The sequence below is a fragment of the Heteronotia binoei genome, chromosome 20 (genome assembly GCF_032191835.1).
Source record: "Heteronotia binoei isolate CCM8104 ecotype False Entrance Well chromosome 20, APGP_CSIRO_Hbin_v1, whole genome shotgun sequence".
Classification (NCBI taxonomy): domain Eukaryota; kingdom Metazoa; phylum Chordata; class Lepidosauria; order Squamata; family Gekkonidae; genus Heteronotia; species Heteronotia binoei.
Window position 1 is genome coordinate 10,640,993 of NC_083242.1, and position 9,056 is coordinate 10,650,048.

A 9,056-nucleotide genomic window follows, 5' to 3' on the forward strand; every position below is an offset into this window, starting at 1 on the left:
CCTCAATGACAAAACCAAGGTGTGTTTCGTCATCAGTCTGTTAAAGGGGCAGGCGGCCAAATGGGCCACACCCTTACTGGTCGCGTCCTCTCCCCTACTGACTGATTACCAGGGGTTTGAGGCCCACCTGTCTGCTGCTTTCTCAAACCCAGTCCAAGCAGCCACAGCCAACCGGAAGATCAGGGCACTGAGACAAGGCAACTCCTCGGTGGCTCAATATGCCACTGAATTCAAGCTCCTGACCCAGGACTTGGCGTGGAATGAGGCTGCCCAGATGGACCAGTTTACTGAGGGGTTGGCAGAGGAGGTCCTGGATGAACTGGCCAGGGTGGAGCAGCCACTCACGCTCCAAGAACTTATCACCCTCTGCCTCCGCATCGATGGCCGCCTGGAAAGTCGCCGCCAAGCAAGACCAGAGGGCGCCAGCTCCCTGCGCCGTGCTACCTGGCTCCTCGCCCGTCCCCAGCTAGTACCAGCACCAAGGATGAGCCTATGCAGCTTGGAGCTGCTCGACCCCGCCTGACCCCAGAGGAAAAGACCAGACGCCGCACGCAGAATCTGTGCCTCTACTGCGGCACGGCAGGCCACTATGCCTCTGGCTGCCCTGCTAAGCATCGGATACCTGGACCTTCGCTGCCACCCGCCGCCAAAAGGGCAGCCCCCAGGCGTAAGTGGACCCCCCAGCCTGGGGCGACTAGCTGGGTCCTCCGAACAGCGGGCTGATACCCCAGGGCCATTCCTGCTACCAGTCCAAACTCCGTCTGCCTGATGAACGCTGGCTGTTCGTGTATGCCATGCTGGACTCGGGAGCGGCCCACTGTTTTATAGATGCCGCCTTTGTGAAGCAGCACCAGATCCCTGTGCAGACAAAAGGGATTCCGTCGCTGGTGGAGGCTATTGACGGGGCGCCTCCTCCGTTCTGGCCCCGTCACCCAGGAGACCTGTCCCATCACCTTCCACGTCCAGCAGCACCAAGAACAGCTGCGGTTTGATGTCGCCCGCATGCCTCGCTTCCCGCTGATTCTAGGCCTTTCCTGGCTGAAGCTGCACAACCCCATCGTGGACTGGGCCCAGCAGGAACTACGCTTCCGAGACCCATGCCCCCATCTGACTCCTCCCACCACTCTAGCAGCTGGCATCCCGAGTGGTGGTCCTCAGCTCCCTCAGAAGTATGTGGACTTTGCTGATGTCTTCGAAGAGACAGGAGCTGATCAGCTTCCCCCTCACCGGCCCTACGACTGTGCCATTGATTTGGTACCTGGGGCACCACTCCCGGTGGGGCGTCTGTACCCAATGTCGGAGCCGGAGTTGGCAGCTCTGCGAGACTTCCTGGACAAGAACCTGAAACGCGGATTCATCCGACCCTCAACCTCTCCCCTATCTGCTCCAGTGCTCTTCGTGAAGAAGAAAAGTGGGGAGCTCCGGCTGTGCAATGACTACCGGGCCCTGAACAAGATCACCATCCGCGACCGGTACCCTCTACCACTGATCCCTGAACTCTTGGATCGCCTAAAGGGGGCCCAAATCTACACCAAGCTGGACCTCCGTGGAGCGTACAATTTGGTGCGCATACGGCCCGGAGACGAATGGAAGACCACGTTTGGGACCCGATACGGGCAGTACGAGCACCTGGTAATGCCCTTCGGACTGACCAATGCCCCCGCTGTCTTCCAGAGGTTCATGAATGACATATTCCGGGACCTGCTCGACCGCTTCACGATCATATACCTGGATGACATCCTAATTTACTCCCACAATCCTGCCCAGCACGCCGAGCACGTCCGCCAGGTCCTGCAGCGCCTACGAGCCCATGGTCTCTACGCCAAGCTGGAGAAGTGCGACTTCGACCTGCGCTCCGTCGAGTTCCTTGGGCACATCGTGTCACCGCAGGGGATCCTCATGGACCCCGAAAAAAGTAGAAGCGGTCCTGACCTGGCAGGCTCCTCAGAATCGCAAAGACCTGCAGCGGTTCCTCGGTTTTGCCAACTACTATCGGCAATTCATCCCGGCCTACGCATCCCTGACCACACCCCTGACTCAACTACTCCGCCCCAAAGAACCCTTCTGCTGGTCCCCAGAGGCCGATAACGCCTTCTCCACCCTGAAGACTCGCTTTGCCACCGGGCCACTCCTGAGATACCCTGACCCCCAGCTTCCCTTTACAGTGGAAGCTGATGCCTCCAACGTGGCCCTGGGAGCAGTGCTGTCCCAGCGCGAGGAGCCGTCCCAGCCACTACAGCCCTGCGCCTATTACTCGCGGCAGCTCACTGCTGCAGAGAGGAACTATACATCTGGGAGAGGGAGTTGCTCGCGATCAAGGCGGCGTTTGAGGTTTGGCGACATTACCTCGAAGGGGCTCGCCACCCTGTTCAAGTGCTCACCGATCACCGGAACTTGGAACACCTCCAGACCACCCGCCGTCTCAACCAGCGCCAGATCCGGTGGTTCCTATTCTTCTCTCGCTTCGACTTCCGGATCTCCTACATCCCCCATACCCAGAACCGGAAAGCAGATGCGCTCTCCCGGAAACCGGAATACGCCCCTGCCTCAACTGAGACCGCGCCCGCTGCTCCAATCCTGCCGCCCTCAGTATTTGCAGCCCACCTCCGCTTCACCAGCACTCGTGGAGGACATTCGGGCTAGCCAGGCCAATGATCCCTGGGTCCAGCAACACCTCCAGGCTCTCCAAGATGACCCAACAGGGGAGTTCACGACTCGAGGCGGCCTCTTGCTACACCGCGAACGCCTCTATGTGCCGCCCGGGCCCTTGCGGGCAGAAGTGCTACGCCTGACCCACGACTCGTTACCCGCCGGGCACTTTGGACAGCATAAGGACCACCCACTTGCTGACAAGGGAATTCTGGTGGCCACGAGTTCGCGCTGATGTTGCCCGCTATGTCAGCTCCTGTGACGTCTGCCGACGGGCCAAAGACATCCCAGCCAAACCCTCAGGGTTGCTGCAGCCCTTGCCCACATCTTCAGGACCCTGGGATACCATCTCGATGGACTTCATCACGGAACTTCCATGCTCCAAGGGTCAGACTTGTATCTGGGTGGTCGTTGACCTATTTACCAAGATGGCCCACTTTGTTCCGTGCCCGAAACTCCCCACAGCTCAGGAGACGGCCCAGCTTTACCTGCAACACATCTTTCGTCTGCATGGACTCCCAGCCCATCTGATCTCCGATCGGGGCCCTCAGTTCTCCTCTCGGTTCTGGCAAGCCCTCCATTCCAGCCTGGGTACTCGAGTGCACCTGTCCTCGGCCTACCACCCACAGACAGATGGCCAGACAGAGCGCACCAATGCCACGCTAGAGCAATATCTCCGCTGTTACACCTGTTACCAGCAGGATGACTGGACCACTCTATTGCCCCTAGCGGAGTTTGCATACAACAACGCGGTCCATTCATCCACCCAAATGACCCCGTTTGCTGCAACCTACGGGTACCACCCTCGGTTCTTCCCAGCGATCCTACCACCCACGAATGTCCCCGCCGTCGATGCCTACCTGCAAGAACTCCGTGCCAGCCAAGACTTGCTCCGAGAGCAGCTACAGCAAGCCAAGGAGGCATATAAACGGGCTGCGGACCGAAAGAGGCAAGAAGGCCCTCCAGTGCAGCCGGGGGATCAGGTGTGGCTCTCAACTCGCTACCTGCGCCGGCCTGGTCGGTCTCACAAGCTGGATGCACGGTTCATTGGACCCTACCCCGTCGTTGAACAAATAAACCCCGTCGCCTTCAGGCTCCAGTTGCCACCCCACCTCCGCATTCACCCCGTGTTTCATCGCTCCCTCCTTGTTCCGGCTGCACCCCCTGACCCAGCTCGGACTCCTTCCCCACCGCCGCCACCACCAGTGTTGGTGGATGACGAGGAAGAATATGAGGTGCGCCAGATCCTGGACTCCCGGTACCATCGTGGAGGCCTCCAGTACCTGGTGGACTGGGAGGGATACGGCCCAGAAGACCGGTCTTGGGAGCCCGAGGACAATCTTCATGCCCCGGACTTGGTGCACCAGTTCCACAACGACCACCCCGACCTTCCAGGTCCCTCGACGGAGGGGGGCCCTGGGGGGGGGATAGTGTCATGGGTGCTGGGGACCCTTCAGAGGAGGTTGAGTCTGATGAGGAAACTGTGCCCCTGCCACCTGCACCAGTGCCCCTGCCTCCTGCTGGAGAAGATCCCAGCCCCCCTGCCTCGCCCTCTCGGGTGGCTCGTGTGCGTGACCGCCTCCGGCAGGACCTCAGGGATCGGAGGAGGGCGGCACGCTCACAAGCAAGACGCTCCCTGAGCCCTGAGTTCTGAGAGGATTCTGGCCCTTCTAAGAGCAAGGATGCTTGAGTGGTAACAGGATCCTGGCTGCCTCCCTGAGCCAGCAATTAGCCCAAACGGGCAACAGCCAGCAGAGGGCTATATAGCTGTAGGCTTTGGGAGGAAGCTTTGTGGAAGCAACTAGTCATCTCCCTGACATTCTAGCATCCACTCCGGCTTGACTTTGGTTCCTGACTCCCTGACTTTGGCTTTGGACTTCTGGACTCCCTGACCTCGGCTTCTGGACCTCAGACCTGCGATACTTCTACAGTGATTCGGATTTGGCGCCTCGGACCCTCCTGCTTACTGGCTACAGACCTCGGACTGCCTCTGGACTTTGCCTGACCCGGCCCCAGCCGTGACACTCCCTCCCCTCCTTCTTCTCTTTCCTCCCTCCACTTCTTCCTCCCTTCCTTCCTCCCTCCCTCCCTCCATTCCTTCCTTCCTCCCTCCCTAACTTCCTCCCTCCCTTCCTTCCTTCTTCCCTCCCTCCCTTCCTCCCTCCCTCCCTCCACTCCTTCCTCCCTCCCTCCCTTCCTCCCTCCCTCCCTTCCTTCTTCCCTTTCCTCCCTCCACTTCTTCCTCCCTTCCTTCCTCCCTCCCTTCCTCCCTCCATTCCTTCCTCCCTCCCTCCCTCCCTAACTTCCTCCCTCCCTCCCTCCCTTCCTTCTTCCCTCCCTTCTTCCCTCCTTCCCTTCCTTCTTCCCTCCCTTCCTGCTTCCCTCCCTCCCTCGCTTCCTTCTTCCCTCCCTTCCTCCCTTCCTCGCTTCCTTCTTCCCTCCCTCCCCTCCTTGTTTCCTCCCTCACTTCCTTCTTCCCTCCCTCACTTTCTTCTTCCCTCACTCCCTCCATCCCTGCCTTCCTTCTTCCCTCCCTCCCTCCCTCCCTCTCTTCCTTTTCCCCTCCCTCTCTCCCTTCCTTCTTCCCTCCCTCCCTTTCTCCCTTCCTTCCTTCTTACCTCCCTCCCGTCCCTCCTTCCTTCCTCCCTCCCTTCCTTCTTCCCTCCCTCCTTTCCTTCTTCACTCCCTTGCTTCCTTCTTCCCTCCCTCCCTCCCTCCCTCCCTCCCTTCCTTCTTCCCTCCCTTCCTTCTTCCCTCCCTTCTTCCCTCCCTCCCTTCTTCCCTCTCTCCCTCCCTCCCTTCCTTCTTCCCTCCCTTCCTCCTTTCCTTCTTCACTCCCTTGCTTCCTTCTTCCCTCCGTCCCTCCCTCCGTCCCTCCCTCCGTCCCTTCCTTCTTCCCTCCGTCCCTCCCTTCTTTTCTCCTTCCCTCCCTTCATCCCTCCCTCCGTCCTTCCTTCTTTCCTTCCTTCTTTTCTTGGGACTCTCAAGCATCTGACATTCATGTCTTGCAGCTCTCCAACAAGCTGACATTTATTCTGTGCGGCTCTTATGTTAAGCAAGTTTGGCCCCCCCCTGTGCCCAGAGTCTCAGGCTGAGGTCTCTCACACTGCCTGCTACCAGATCCTTTTAACTGGAGATGCCGAACAAAATAGGAGTCGATTGCACCTTTAAGATCAACTTAGTTTTATTCAGAACGTAAGCTTTCGTGTGCATGCACACTTCTTCAGATGAGGAATGAGATGACGGGGATTGAACCTGGGACCTTCTGCATGCTGAGCAGATGTTCTAACTGCTGAGCCACATCCCCCTCCCCTCCTGCTTCAGGCCCAGAGTCCCTGGTATAATCCGCTATTAGATCTGAGCACTTTTCCAAACAGATAAAGCTATTTACTTGCTCAGCTCATTTTGAAACCGTTCACTTATGTGATCCTTCGGATCTTTCAAACGGGAGGGGGAATATCAACCCAGCTCCCCCACACCCCGAGGCGCACGTGGTTTGCATTGTACCGAGTTAGTAAAGAGACATCAGCGGAATGTGCCAGCATTGGGAGAACAGCAAAGGCCTGATCTTTTGTGAACAATCCGGGCTTTGTTGTCCTTTGTTGGGTGGAACTCCTGGGGAGCTGTGAAGTGGAAAAGCCATTCGGACAGGGCAACTGGGACATCCTAGGCAGAGCTCCACCCATCTAAGGCCTTTGACTTTGCAGGATGGAGTGTTTCTTAGGTTCTCAAATGGAATCATACAGTGGGAAGGGCCCTTCAGGGTCATCTCCCTTGTGCTGAACTTGTGAATGAATTCCAAGTTCAGCAATCTCCCATTGCAATCTCTCCTTGAAGCTTTGTTTGAGAACAGCTGCTCTTAGATCTGCCGTGGAATGACCTGGATGATGGAAATGTTCTCCCACTGGTTTTTTTGTTATATTTTTAAATGGTGGATTTATGACAGTTTAGAAACTGACCTGCTTGTCTGATGCAGAGAGTGGAAGGACACTTGCTGACATTTGGTGGCAGATATAGCATTAGAAGACAAACCAGGGAATAAACCTGAGATGGCAGTAGCTGGAGTAGTTAGGTCCGAGTTGGGGCCGTCTAACAATTGTGTTATCAGAGTGGAGATGGGGACAGATGTTTGGAAGGGTATTGCAGTGGGTGAGAAGTCGTTTAAGGCTTGGAGGCTGTCTTTGGCCAGAAAAGGTTTGCCACCAAACACCTGTGAGAGACAAGTATCATGAAACAATTATATTTATACTGGATAGATGAAATGAAGAAGAGTTATTCATTTCTCTCCAGTATCCCCTTCATTAGAGTTTGAAGACATTTTCTACAATAATTTCATCAATAATACATAGTCTAGACGGCATATTTCATCAATACTACATGCTTGCTTTAACTTTAATGTGCCCAAATCTTCTTCTTCCTTCTCCTCTTCTTCTTCTTCCTCCTCCTCCTCTTCTTCTTCTTCCTCCTCCTCCTCCTCCTCCTCTTCTTCTTCTTCCTTCTCCTCCTCTTCTTCTTCCTTCTCCTCCTCTTCTTCTTCCTCCTCCTCTTCTTCTTCTTCCTTCTCCTCCTCTTCTTCTTCTTCCTCCTCCTCCTCCTCTTCTTCTTCTTCCTTCTCCTCCTCTTCTTCTTCTTCCTTCTCCTCCTCTTCTTCTTCCTCCTCCTCGTCTTCTTCCTCCTCCTCGTCTTCTTCTTCCTTCTCCTCCTCTTCTTCTTCTTCCTCCTCCTCCTCTTCTTCTTCTTCTTCTTCCTTCTCCTCCTCTTCTTCTTCCTCCTCCTCCTCGTCTTCTTCCTCCTCCTCGTCTTCTTCTTCTTCCTTCTCCTCCTCTTCTTCTTCTTCCTCCTCCTCTTCTTCTTCCTCCTCCTCCTCCTCTTCTTCCTCCTCTTCTTCTTCCTCTTCTTCTTCTTCCTCCTCTTCTTCTTCTTCCTCCTCCTCTTCTTCTTCTTCCTCCTCCTCCTCTTCTTCCTCCTCTTCTTCCTCCTCCTCCTCCTCTTCTTCCTTTCCTGAGATCTAATTCTCTTCAAATGCCAGTCTTTACTAGCACGGGTGGATTAATCCACTCTTTTACCAGGAAATGGCTGGTGGGATTACAAGAGTAAGGAGGGCTGGCCTTGCCCCTAGGCAAACTAGGCAATTGCCCGGGGCACTGGCCTTCTGGGGGCACTGAATTGGGTACCCCCGTGTGACTTTATGATGTTCTCAGTAGAGGTGTGGTGCCAGAAGTGAGCCTTGCCTAGGGTGCCGGGCAGTCTAGGGCCTGTCCTGAGAGCAGGGTTGCCAGGTTTGTGTGGGAACTACCTGGAGACTTTGGGGGTGGATCTGGGAGAGGAAGAGCTTTGGGGAGGGGAGGGGCCTCAGCCTGGTCCAGGGCCCTAGACTGCAGCCTGCCCTCCAAAGCAGCCATTTTCTCCAGGGGAGCTGATCTCTGCCAGCTGGAGATCTGTTGCAAAAGTGGCAGAGCTCCAGGTCCCACCTGGAGGCTGGCAACCCTATACAAGAGTAACCTTCTAGTCAAGTGACCCAGGTCTGAGCTGATCGGACCTCGCTTGGCCCAGGGCTGCATTCAATCCTGTTGGAATACAAGTTATGCACATTTCAGACATTATAGAGTTACCTGTTTGTTCACCTGAAAAAGGCAGATCCAAGCGGGCAGCTGTGTTGGTCTGAAGCAGCTGAACAAAGCAGGAGTCACGTTTCACCTTTAAGACCAACCCATTTTTATTTACAATGTAAGCTTTCGTGTGCTCTTAAGCACACTTCATCAAACGAGGAATCCAGCACAGTGAGCAAAGCCATACAGAGCTGAGCAGTGCCATACAGAGCTGGTAGGCAGTGGCCCAGAATGCAACATGGTACAGATTTAAGAACCAACGACAGTGAAGTAAAATTATCTGGTATGCAGGGGTTTAAAATGCACAATGGTACAATGACAGAATAGCAAAATTAACAAATTGAGCAACCCTTTGATCTGAGTAGCATGTATTGTATTGTAGCCTAAACCCAATTATGTACTGACTCTTCTAAGCCTGGGAAACATGTAAACATTGCATTGGTCAGACAGCAGGTTAGGTGTGAAAAGCTTAGATCTTGTATGCAGGCTGGATAGCCTGTCTTCCTGTCCCAAATGCTTTCAGGGAACAAGGACTGCTAGACAAAGAATTATAAACCGTAGCTATGTAGAGACCAGACGTATTTAGCCGTGCTAGTAAGCTAAGTTGTATTTCTTTTATCCCAAGTACCTTTTCCTGATGTTTTTCTAGTAAACTTTATTTCTTTCGTTAAGCTTAAGCCTTGTCTCCAATTATTGCCACTCCACACCTCTGAATTCAATCGTATTTCCCAACAAATCCCCAGCCCACCCCCTGCTAACCAGGCCTGCCAATGGCAGCCCACTTTGACTAGAAAATCA